Consider the following 12,589-nt stretch of genomic DNA (forward strand, 5'->3'; position numbering starts at 1 on the left):
TAAGTCCTAGAAATCTGCTGTACAGTATAGTGCCTGAAGTTAATAATACAGTACTGTATATTTAAAAATTAGCTAAGATGGTAAATCTTATTTTGTGTTCTTATCACAAAAATAATAAGAATAAATAAAGAGGAACGTTTTGGGGGTGATAGGTATGTTTATGACATAGATTGTGGTGACAATTTCATGGGTATATACTTATCTCCAAACTCATCAGGTTGTATACATTAAATATTGTTGGTCAATCTTACCTCTATAAAGTGGTTTTAAAGACATTTTGAAGAAATTTTGGCCATTCTTTTTTTTTTTCTTTTAATCTTCCTTTTCCTCCTCTTTTCTGGAAGTCCAATTGTTCTGCAAGTAACTGAGGTTCTGTTTATTTAATTCTCAATTTTTCCCCTCAGTACTTCAGTTTCCATTTCTATTGTTCTGTCTTCAAGTTTATTAATCCTTTTTGTCTTGTCTCTAATCTGCTATTAAGTCCTTCCTGTTAAATTTTCCTCTCAGATATTATGTTTGTGAGCCCTGTAAATTACATTTTTTTAATCTGTCATTTCTCTTCTCATTAGGTTCTTATTTTCATTTAAATCCTTAAGAATATTTATAACCTTGTTTTAATGTATTTGTCTACTAGCTGCATCATCTCTGTCATTTCTCAGTTAATTAATAAGCAATAGTCCTCCTGATTATCAGCTATGTTTCCCTGCTTCTTTTCATGTTCAGTAACTTTTTATATGATTATAGACATTGTAAATATTATGCTGATATGTATATGGAATTTTCTGTCTTCATTTAAAGAATATTGAAGTATATTTTAGCAGGAAATTTAGTTGCTTATGGATTATTTTGAACTTACCTTTTAGCTTTTCTCAGAGTGACACAGAGTAGCCCTGCAATGAAGACTTCTTCTGGGGTCTCTGTTGAATGCCTCAGGGGTTCAACAAGGTTTCTTCCATTTGGGTAGTCGATACAAAATAGTCCCTCAGCCCTGAGTGAGCTTTTGATTTATTCAGTTAACAGCTCCCTTGTAGTTTATTATTTTTGCCCAGTTTCATAGGCATTATACCCTATGCATTTCTTAGTTTTACCCTTCACGTATTGCTTAGTATTCAGCCAAATTATCAAGAGGCCCATGCAGATTCCTGGAGCTATTTCTTTGGGAGCTTTCTCAACTTTTGTACTCTGCCCTGCATATCCAGCTTTCTCAGCCTCTTCGAACTTTAGTCTCTGCCCCAACAATTCAGCAGGACTGCCATGCTTTGCTTGGACTCCTTTTCCTTGCTTTGAAATTTAAAAAATGCTTTCAGGAAGAAAGTTGCAGTGATCATATAATTCACCTCATTTTTTTCTTTTCTCTCAGGTAACACAGTCCTGGACTGCCAGTTGTCCAATGTCTAAAAACAGTAGTTTTGCGTATTTTGTCAGTTTTTATCATTGTTTATAATGAGAAGGCAAGTCCAGCTCCTGTGACTGTGTCACAGGCAGAAGTGGCAGTCCTTTGTTAAAATTTTAATCTATTTTGAAATTTAAACCTGTGTTGAAACAATAATTTGGGGTAGTTTATTTCCAAAACCCACAGGCTCCTCATATATGCTGGTCTTAAGTGGAATTAGTAACAGAAGCTTTTATTTAGGGAATCATTAGATAGCTCTGACTGTCAGTATCACAGTATGGTCTCAATTTTGAGGATAAATAAAGGAGAATAAAACCTTTTAGCAAACAAATTTCCAAAAGCAGCCTCAAAACAGCTAAATGTGTTCTGTTTGTTTCAGTTTTTCATTTATAGTTTTAAGAGTAAAATTCATGTTCTCTAGAATGAGTTAGTACCGCTGGAAGTTTTTCATGCCTCTATCTTATTTTATATACTAGAATAATATTCTCGCATCAGATTCCAACACAAATAAAAAGGCACGAAAAAATCAGAACATCAGCAAAATAATCCTGTATTGCATCTAAACTTCTTTCCTCTGTTCATGAATATTTTGCCATGCAGGTAAATAACACAAAAGGACCAACTAAACATTAGTGCCTCTTTCCTGGAATATAATGTATAAAGATGAGTTTCCTGGCATATAATGTGTAAAGATGAGTTTCAGTGTTACACTTTGGAATCTTTAAATAGTGTTCTATCCCCAAACAAAACTTTAAAGAGTTCCCTTGTGGTTCAAAGTGATGTCTAATCAATGCTTCTAACATTTGTCACAGTCTCATTTTGATTTCTTTATCTGCTTTCACTCCTTATGTTCTATCTGTTCTTGCTCCAAATCAGACCAGCACATCACAAAGACAGCACAGGGCTTTGTGGCTGGAAAATTCCAGGTTTCCTAGTGAGGACCCGAAGTCCTATGTACTTGGCGAGTCCCTGAAACTCAAAGTAGTGTTAATTTTGGTCAGTGTCTGTGGTGGAGAGGAAGCCAATAGCGAGGTTGGACAATGGTACCATGCTTGCCATAGAAGAGCATGCTGAAGTGACATGGAAATGTGAAGTGTTGTGAGGACATGAATAAGGACCTGATCCCTTTGAATCAATAGGTGAAAGGATGTTGTTAACAGCACTGGCAGGTCATTTTACTTCTAGTCATGAATTATTGATCTCTTCCTATAAAAATGCAACAGGGCAGGTGACCACAAATTTTCTAAGTAGTTTTGGCATCATCAGCTTCTGGTCACCTCTCTGTGTATGTGTTTTCTTCCACAGGTAAATAAGCTAACTCCAGCTGTTCTGGTGTGTCAACTCTTCCAACAAGCTTGGTTCTTAGCTCTGATTTGACTGCATGCAATCCAACCACTGTCTCCAACATAATATTTAGTTTGACTTCTCATTTCCTAGGTCCATAATACACATCATAGATTCTTGTGTGATTTCAATATATTTTTATTCAATTAAGCAAGCATTGAATCAACACTCAACTTGGGTCAGTAGGACAAAAGATGATGCAGTATTTGAAAACATTTACAAAATATACACGGTACTATTTTATGTGTAAAGAATTTTATGTGTAAAGAATTATCATTTTACTATCATTTATCAATTTACTTAATAAATTATCATTTATGTAGTAACTTGAGGTTTAGAAGTATCTTGAGGTACTTAGAACATGGTAGGCATTAGCATTATCTAGGATCAGGATGTAATATTCTGATCATCTTCTCAAGTCTTCTTACATCTTTGGTCAACATTCAGGGAAGTTAACAGTAAATGATTATAGGTTGAGCCAAGATGTAAAATTGTGGTTTAAAGGATGGAGATGTGACCATTTTCAAGGCATTTTTACTTGGAAGTCATTATTTTTCTGTCTGGCTGCTTTTTTTTCCTTCTAATTTTCCTATTGCTACTAAGTTACTTACCTTAGTTCAGAGTAATGCTGTCAACTGATAAAAAATGCACAACGTGAGAGTTGCGAGTTAAATTTTATTTGGGCCAAAATGAGGACTCTAGCCCAGGAGACAGCATCTCAGTTAGCTCTGAGAAACTGCTCCAAAGAGGTAGGGTGGGGAAGGTCAGTATATATGTGATTTTGGTGAAGGGGGAGTATATGTAATTGAGCACATTTTTTTGTGGAAGGTTTCTGCTAGTCTCGGGAAGGTTACTGCTAGTTAAGAGGAGTGTACATCACCATGAAGGATGTTAGTGCTTTTCTAAATATGAGGAGATGCAAGAATTGGGCTCATAAAATCTTCTCCTGAAAATATCTAACTATCTGAAGACCTGTTCTGCCAGTTTCTCCCAGAGCGCAGAGTGCCTCATTTCTGCTCTCCACCTGAACTCCTTTCAGGGGATGTTGAAGGTCAGCAGCTGCAGCAGCACATGATTTAATCCTTGTAGAGATAGATGGCAAGTGCCAATTTGTAGTTGACAGTACTTTCGTACTTTTTGCAAAGGTAATAAGAAAGATACAGAGACATTAAATTTTAAAAAAAATGAAAGGGCATGGTGTGGGAACAAAAACTAAAAAGGTGAGCACAATTGGGGCCTGGGGAGTTTGTGGAAGAAAGGAAGTCTAGACCCAATTTTGTTTGATGTTTTGAGTAAAGCTTTATCATTGTGTACTTCTTAATTCGTCTGGATAAGTCTAGTTAGTACTCGAATTCAGTTCATTGTAATCTCATTTTCGTTTTGTGACTTTTAACACTTACATTAACAATAGATTTATCAATGTGTTGGTGTCATTTGTGGACACCAATTTTATGGAATGATCTACATGGACGTAAATTTGGCTTTAACTTCTAAAGTCTTTAATTCTCTCAGATACACACATATTCACATTCAATTTAGGGAAAACTATATTTTTTAAAGTTTTGTCACCGGAGGTCACAAGAGTTAAGCAATCATTCTTTCCCAACTTTTCCTTCTCATATTCTTTCTGTTTTACTCAGTGTGCCTCTGTCTCTCTTTAGTTTTACTCACGAGTTGATTTTGTGGGTATATTCAGTTTGCCGTTCATGAAATGTGACTGGAAGTGAAGTTCCATTAGAAGTTTAACACAAACATGACTGGTTTATTTCAGTGTAAGCCCATCAACGAAAGGTGGAAAAAGTTCCAAAAAATTCTGTTTGCTGGAAAATTTGCTAATAAGCTTTTCGTTACTCGAAGGCTTGCTCACAATGTGGGATTTGGGGGTGGGAGCCTGGGTGGAAAGAAGACAAAATATAATAAACACAACAGAAACTCACTGGCATCAAACTGATTGGAGTGCATTGGGAAAACAGCTTATGAGAGAACTATGAAAACAGGCTTTGTACTTTGTAAAGTGGAGCGTTTCAGAGATGCCGATTATAAAGATTGGAACTAATAGCAGTGCCCCAAAGTGAGGTTTCTGTTTCAGGCCTGTGTATGCACATTTTATTCTTCATTCATAAAGAAATCTTAGTTTGCAAACAGGATGTATACCAGACCCCTCAAGGATCTAAGAATTTCGTCTACATAGAGAATTAATGTAAACACATGCCGTTCTTTTAGAGTGAGAAAAAGTTAAGCTAAAATGAAACAAATGGCATTTAGCTTATCTGACGTTTTACAATTAAAAGGAAAAAAATGTATGAATGGAGAATCAGATTTTTTAGTAAAAACATATTTTAGAATGTTTTCTTTTGGGGGATTTATTTGCGTCCATTGGTTGACTCCACTGTGAATTTAAATAAGTTTTTGGTGTGTTCTTGGTTTATTTGACTTTTGATTTTAAAAGGCAAGGGATAAATTTCAGTCTCTAAATTTGGAAGAATGTCTTTGGAGTGAGGTCCTTCCAGTTTCCTGGAGGAAGTGGCAATTAACTTGGCCCTTAGGGAAAGGGCACAATTTCAATAACAAAAGGATGGGGTAGAGTCGTTCCAGACAGAGGGGATGGTATCTTCGAATGCAAGGATATGGGTAGAGGGCCAAATCATTTTAGATGAGTGAGGTGGCCTTATGGTGCAGGACAAAGGCAAAGGGGGAGAAAAAGTGTGAAAATTAGGCTTATACATGGCCTGGAATGCCAGGACTAAGTTTTTTTTGGATAATTGGCACTTAGTAGACATGGACAGTTTTAAGTATATCGCTCCATGAAGAGAAAGTGGGTAAGCTAGAAAGGAGAAATGAAGAAAGATCAAAAGTTTACAAAGCTATTCCTCTGTGCTATATATTATATAGGAATGTCAAGTTTTCCATTATGCAAAAAAGGGAAACTAGGGCTCAGGGATGTTGGAAACTTACTGAGATCTGTAGGTTGAGCATTTGGAGCCAGTGTTGTTGAAAGAACAGAGCCTAAGGTTCGTCAGTGACAAGATGCAAGAGATGCTTCAGATCCTGTGATCTGGCATAAGGCATAGAGAAGGGGGCAGGGATACTAGTTGGGAGCCTCTAGCCTGAAACTAAGTAGATATCATACATTAAATCTAATGGTACAGAATGGAAGGCAGACACAAGAATTCTAGTTGTATTCTATCTTTTTCTGATTATCAAAGTTAATAGGATTTTAGGGTTAGCACTCTAGACATGCTTAATAATATACCTCATCTTAACTTCCCATGAAAATGCCCATAATGATACCCAGAGTGGCAGTAACACTATAAATTAAACACAAGAAGAGAACAAGGGCAGAATTTTCTCTAATTGCATCTCTGGCATCTCTGGTGTAGGGGATTTGAAAAGCTTGGTCTTAGGCTATGTATGCTAGGTTCCAATCTCTGAACTCGGACAAGAAAGAAGCCACCAGAGCAAGTAGGTGCATTAACTTCTGAATTGTAAGTGTACTCAGATCCAAACTAATTCAATCCAGAGCCCAGTTCTTTTCTCACTTCTTCTATATGCATCTGTTTCTCTCTTGACATTCATTCAGAGATTACTAGTCTCAGCACACAAGAGGCCAGGAAGTAGAGGAAGCTAGAGGCAGGCAGAGATGAGAAGTGGAGCACCCTGAAGATTGGAGAAGGGTTATGAACTGCATCTGATTCTCACATTGTCATAGCAACCTACTCTTAGTGCTGAAGAAGATGCAAACTCACCAGGTGCCCACCAGATAAATCCCTGCCATATGCCACAAGATGAGCAAGGCATGTTGTTCCTTTTCTTGGCTTTTAGGTTCAGAGAGACAAACTCCCGAAATTCAAATGGTTTATGGAAAGGGCTGGTACTGGTTGTCCTCTTCATTGCCAAAATCATGTATGGATAGTCGTCAAACATGAGTATCTAAAAACAAAACTAACCAGAGCATGCAGCCTATGATAAGAAGATACAGAATTAGGACTGAGAACACTGCCACAAAGATGTGCAGAAATACTTTATTTCCCTGGATGCACAATAAATCTCCTGAGGAGATTTTAAAAAAATACCAATACCTGGACCTCAGTCCCAGAGCTTCTGATTTAATTGGTGTGGAGCTAGGTCTGAGCATTGGTATTTTAAAAAGTGCTTCCAGGTGACTGTAGCAGCTGAGATTGAGAACCACCAAGTTAGAGCAAGAACGGCTCTCCACAAATAATTTCCTTTCACTTAGTCTTGGTCTCCTTATCTGGTAGAAGAGAAATCTTCAATAAGGCAATGAATCATTGTGTTTCTCCTTCCTTCTTGGAAATGCTGTTACTTTCCTGTAATGTTTATACTGTAAAATCCTCCAAGGAAATACATATCCTTGTGACAGCCAAACAGCAAATGAGATAAACCAAAATTGCTTCTAATTGACGATTATTTCTTTGTGTCTTTTTTACTTTAGAATGTATTGCCATTCCAAGATTGGTTGAGTTCAGACTGATACAAAGCATTACTAATAAGGACAAGGACTTTGAACTGGGTCCAGTGTACAGGGAAGCCTATTGGACTTTGCTTATAGCCACAGATCCCAACAGCTACCTGAAGACCTGGCATTACCACCAAAAAGAGAAGTGAGAGTGTAAGCCTGGACCACTTTCTCCTAAACTCCCTGGCCCTCAGGTGCTTCATCTATATGATGAAGAGGGTGAATGATATGATTTAAAGTTCCCTTAATCCTCTAAACTGTACATTATATTATTATTCCTATTATTCGATATCAGATTTCATTAGCATTGAGGACAATAAATAAAACAAAAAACATATTTTACTAACTTTTTAGCAGTTATTTTAGATGTCATGGAGATTCCATCTCAGAACCAGGTCTCTGATGAGGTGAGTGAAGAATTTGTCAGCAACCCAAAATTTAAGGAGGGGGTGGGGTGTCATAAAAGATTCAATAATCAAGGAAAAGAATATCTAGTATTACATTAAAAAAAATCAGAATGAATGCAAAAAACCTATGAGAACAAAGCATCGACAATCTACATAAAGCCATTGCATTTAAAAATTTAGATTTAGTATTATAAATGAATATCTATAGTGTTTGTCCAAACTAATATTCAAATATACACTCATGCAGTCATTCAGACAATAAGCTGGCAGTGATTGCAAATATAAGGATTTGAAAACATGGGTTTTTGCCTTCAAAGGACTTATAATTCAATGTGGGGTTGTAAAATCAGTGAGGTAGGGAAAGAAGCAAAAATAGAAGAGTATAATAATATAGGGACCCAAATGTGGGCATTTAGAAGACATGGTAACTGATTTTGACTGGGAGTGTGTGTGTGTGTGCACGCTTGTGTGTGTATGTGTGTGTGTGTGTAGTAGATCTGTACAGTCTTCATGAAAAATACGACTTTTAACTGCAAAGGGTTTTGTTGGGAGGCATGATGGAAAAGCAACCAGGCTGAAAGAACAACGTGGCAAAAGGACAGACACTTGGGCACACAAAGAAAATTCAAGAAAAAAAAGGCAGGTTTTGTGGCAGAATTATAGGTGCGTATGATCAGATATGATAGTTGGACGTGTGGCTGGAAAAATTGGTTGGATTTGGAATGCTATGAGTAGCCATCATCTGCTGGATCCCAGAGTCAGGCCCTCTAGGGTGAAGAACTGAGCTGTAAATACTCTTCAAAGTGCGGAATCCCCACAAATGAGAACCCACTGTGTTACTAAATGCAACAGTGTTTTGGAGGTTTGTAGCTCTGACCTAGTAAATTTAGCCAAGAAGATTTAGTTAGACATCCAGGAAAAACATGCTGCCTCCAGAATTTAGCTTTGAACTGACAAAAAGGAATTATTCACTCTCCGATCTCTGTCACGTGCACAGGGAGTCAGAACCAAGGTAACACATTTTTATTTTTTAATTTTTTTTTAAATTTAATTTTATTTATTTTTTATACAGCAGGTTCTTATTAATTATCTATTTTATACATATTAGTGTATATATGTCAATCCCAATCTCCCAATTCATCCCACCCCCCACCCACTTCTCCCCTTGGTGTCCATACGTTTGTTCTCTACATCTCTGTCTCTATTCCTGCCTTGCAAACCGGTTCATCTGTACCATTTTTCTAGATTCCACATATATGCATTAATATATGATATTTGTTTCTCTCTTTCTGACTTACTTCAGAGATGGTCCTCAGTTTTGATGGCTTGTGTGTGTTAACATACCAGTCATAGCGTATCACGTTTTGCCTTGAGCCAAGACTGACTCTTATGATTGAAAATCATTTCTGTGTGAGAAAAACAAAGCACATCAAAGTGCAATCATTTTTAAAATTGTACACTTGCTTCTAAAGATGGAGTGTCTTTGGCCTTGACTTGAAAGCTGTGGTGTTGAGTCTTTTAGGAGGTGGAAGGTAATGACTTGGAACAGCAGAAATAAACAAGAACCTCAGGAATCCTTCTGGTTTGGCAGGATGGGACCCAGTGGCAAGTACACTGTATATATCTAAAAATGAATAATAACTTCATGAAAATGTAAGAAGAATTTCATAGTGTGTCCTCCCCTAATCTTACCTGCTCTTAACAACGTTTGTGAACTTCCCTCTCTCTCTCTCATTCTTCCTAATCTCTCAGATATTGTGCGTTGTGGCTCATTTTTGGTTTTGACCATATTTCTAGCTATTGTGATATTGGTGATTTCCTTTCTAAGTTAGGAAATTGTGGTTGAAAAAAAGAAATAAAATTTTTTAAAAGAACTTTTTTAAATTTAATTTTTATTTTATATTGGAGTAGAGTTGATTTACAATATTGTGTTAGTTTCAGGTGTACAGCAAAGTGATTCAGTTATACGTATACATATATCCATTTTTTCAGATTCTATTCCCATACAGGTTATTACAGAATATTGAGTAGAGTTCCCTGTGCTATACAGAAGGTCCTTGTTGATTATCTATTTTATATATAGTAGTGTGTATATGTTAATTCCAAACTCCTAATGGATACTTCCCCCCTCACCTATCCCCTTTGGTAACCGTAAGTTTGTTTTTGAAGTCTGTGGGTCTGTTTCTGTTTTTTAAATAAGTTGATTTGCATCTTTTTTTTAGATTCCACAGATAAGCGGTATCATATGATACTTGTCTTTCTCTGTCCAACTTAGTTCACTTAGTATGATTTAAAAAAAAAACAAAAACGTTTTTTTCCCTCTGTGGTCAATTAGAATATCATTTGGGCTATTTTGAATGCCCAAGTTTGAGAATGTGTATTTTGGCATGAATCTTCATATATAAGCCTTTATCTAACTCTTATTCTTAAACAAAAAACCAATATCTATAGCTAGTGACTCATGGAAAACTGAATTCGGATTGTCTGTTGTACTACCATGTTTTTGCATTTCCTAGAGTTTTTGTATTTCTAAAATTCCTTAGAAATTAAAACATGCTCATTTACAGCAGTTACTGTTTAAATATATATGTTATTTGCACCTAAAATAAAACATTGTTTAAAAATGCCCTTGAAGGAACAAAACTTTCATTCTTCTCAATTCTTTTCACTTGGCTATATGGGAAACATTCCACTTAGCTCATTCAGAAAATGTGCAAACCTGGCTTTGGGCACAATACTCATTTTCTAAAATGGATGGACCAGGGCTAGTTTCCTCACATTTCTTACAATCGGTTGCATGTGGCTGGAAGTCAGACTAAGGGTGATTTATAGTAATTGCCTGTCATCAGTCTATGCCATGCTTACCTGCATAATCCACCAATTGTCCCGCAAATGCCCAGAGCTCATAACCTACCTAAGGTTATTTGGTTCTTTTATGAAGAAACACACACAAAATGCCAATGTTCCAAAATGAAGCACTGGCTCCCAGCTGCTGCTGCTCCAGCTTTCATAGCACTAGGGAGAAAAGAGTCACAGACATGTTGACTCACATCTAGTTAGAAAGTAAGAAGTAGTTTCTTGAGAATATGTATTCCACAGGCAAAGCAGGGTGGGAGTCATCTACTATGGTGGTATCTCTCAACCTCAACACCATTGACATTTTGGATGGGATAATTCCTTGTTATGGGGGGGTGGGTCTGTACTTTGAAGCATCTCTTGATTCTACCCATTAGATGCCAGTAGCATCTTGGCCCCTGCACTGTGACAATCAACAATATCCCCAAGCATTGTCAAATATCCCCCTGGAGGAAGGGGTGGATTTCCCCGTAATAAGAACTACTGTACTAGGGAAAAGTAAAACTAGGCTTTTATAACTGGCCAACATTGTGTCATGAAGTATACAGTAGTCTATAGGATGAAAGGGAATAATAAGATAATATTTATTGAACATACTTACAAGTTATATATATATATATATATATATATATATAAAACACATATACATATTTATATATCCCCAAAGCATACACCGACAGTTCTGGAAAAAGTCATTGGGGAAGGGTAATGGTAAAAATAAACCTCTACAGTTATGGTACTTCTAGAGCACCTGTGTTTGGAAGAAAAATTAGAGTGTGAGATTGGTAGAAACTTTTGCCTACATTGGTTTTTACTTTGACCAATTCATTGGTTTTAATTCTATTCTTCTTGTTATGTAAAATAATTATAATTTTTCTTCCCCATGATAGCCCATCAACTATTTGAAAACATATACTATTTTGTTCTAAAGTCCCTTTCCAACTTTTTTTCTAACTATACAAAATAAGACATAGTTTTTTGGGTTTTTTTAAAAATAAATTTATTTATTTATTTTTTGGCTGTGTTGGGTCTTCATTTCTGTGAGAGGGCTTTCTCTAGTTGCGGCGAGCGGGGGCCACTCTTCATTGCGGTGTGTGGGCCTCTCACTATGGCGGCCTCTCTTGTTGTGGAGCACAGGCTCCAGATGCGCAGGCTCAGTCGTTGTGGCTCACAGGCCCAGTTGCTCCGCGGCATGTGGGATCTTCCCAGACCAGGGCTCGAACCTGTGTCCCCTGCATTGGCAGGCAGATTCTCAACCACTGCGCCACCAGGGAAGCTCTAGGACATAGTTTTAAGTTCCTTCAGTTTTCCAACTTCTTTCTCCTAAAGGAGCTTCAGTCTGTTTATATTATTTTTAAATTAGTATTCCCAGGATTGAAATGGGAACTTTAGTCAATGAGAAATGCTTTTGTCTCAACAAACAGAAAATTCAGTAAGGATTTAAACATTCAAAAAAATGTTCTCACAAAACAAGTATTCCAAAGATGGTTGATTGTTGGCTTTGGTTCAGCTTCTCAATGACCTAGTCTTGTCTGCCCTACAATTGTTAACATAGAGCAAGGAGGGAGGGTGGCATATGTTAACATTAACAGTGTCTGCAACATGCAGAATAGGAGGACAATCATTGTATGTAACTGTATTAACACACTTCAAGAGTCTTAATTTCTCTTCCGCAACTATATTACACGATTGACACTGTATTTAACTGTATCAGAGAAACTGTGACACTGCAATACAATTTCTTTGTCACCTATATGCACCTTGGCTTTAGGTCCTTGAGGAATTGTGAATTATTTACTATTGCACCCTGATATCATTACAAGCTATATTATTTAAGTGATCAGTAAATATTTTTTAAAACTTATCAGTGTATACCAAATATATTCTAATCTTAACAGCAAAATTTTCACTCGCAAAAAGTTGTTTATTAGAACATTTCTATTTATGACATATTTATTTTTCTTTCTGTTGCATTGGATTTCTTGTTTAGCTTCAAAGGTCCATGAATTCTCTAGAAATTGTACATAATATTTTGTGTGCACAAACCATAATTTTAATCAGGGTCTTAAAGTGGTTTTTGTCTCAAGAAATTTAAACTTCTTATACAATATA

The sequence above is a fragment of the Tursiops truncatus genome, chromosome 4, assembly GCF_011762595.2.
Source record: "Tursiops truncatus isolate mTurTru1 chromosome 4, mTurTru1.mat.Y, whole genome shotgun sequence".
Lineage (NCBI taxonomy): Eukaryota > Metazoa > Chordata > Mammalia > Artiodactyla > Delphinidae > Tursiops > Tursiops truncatus.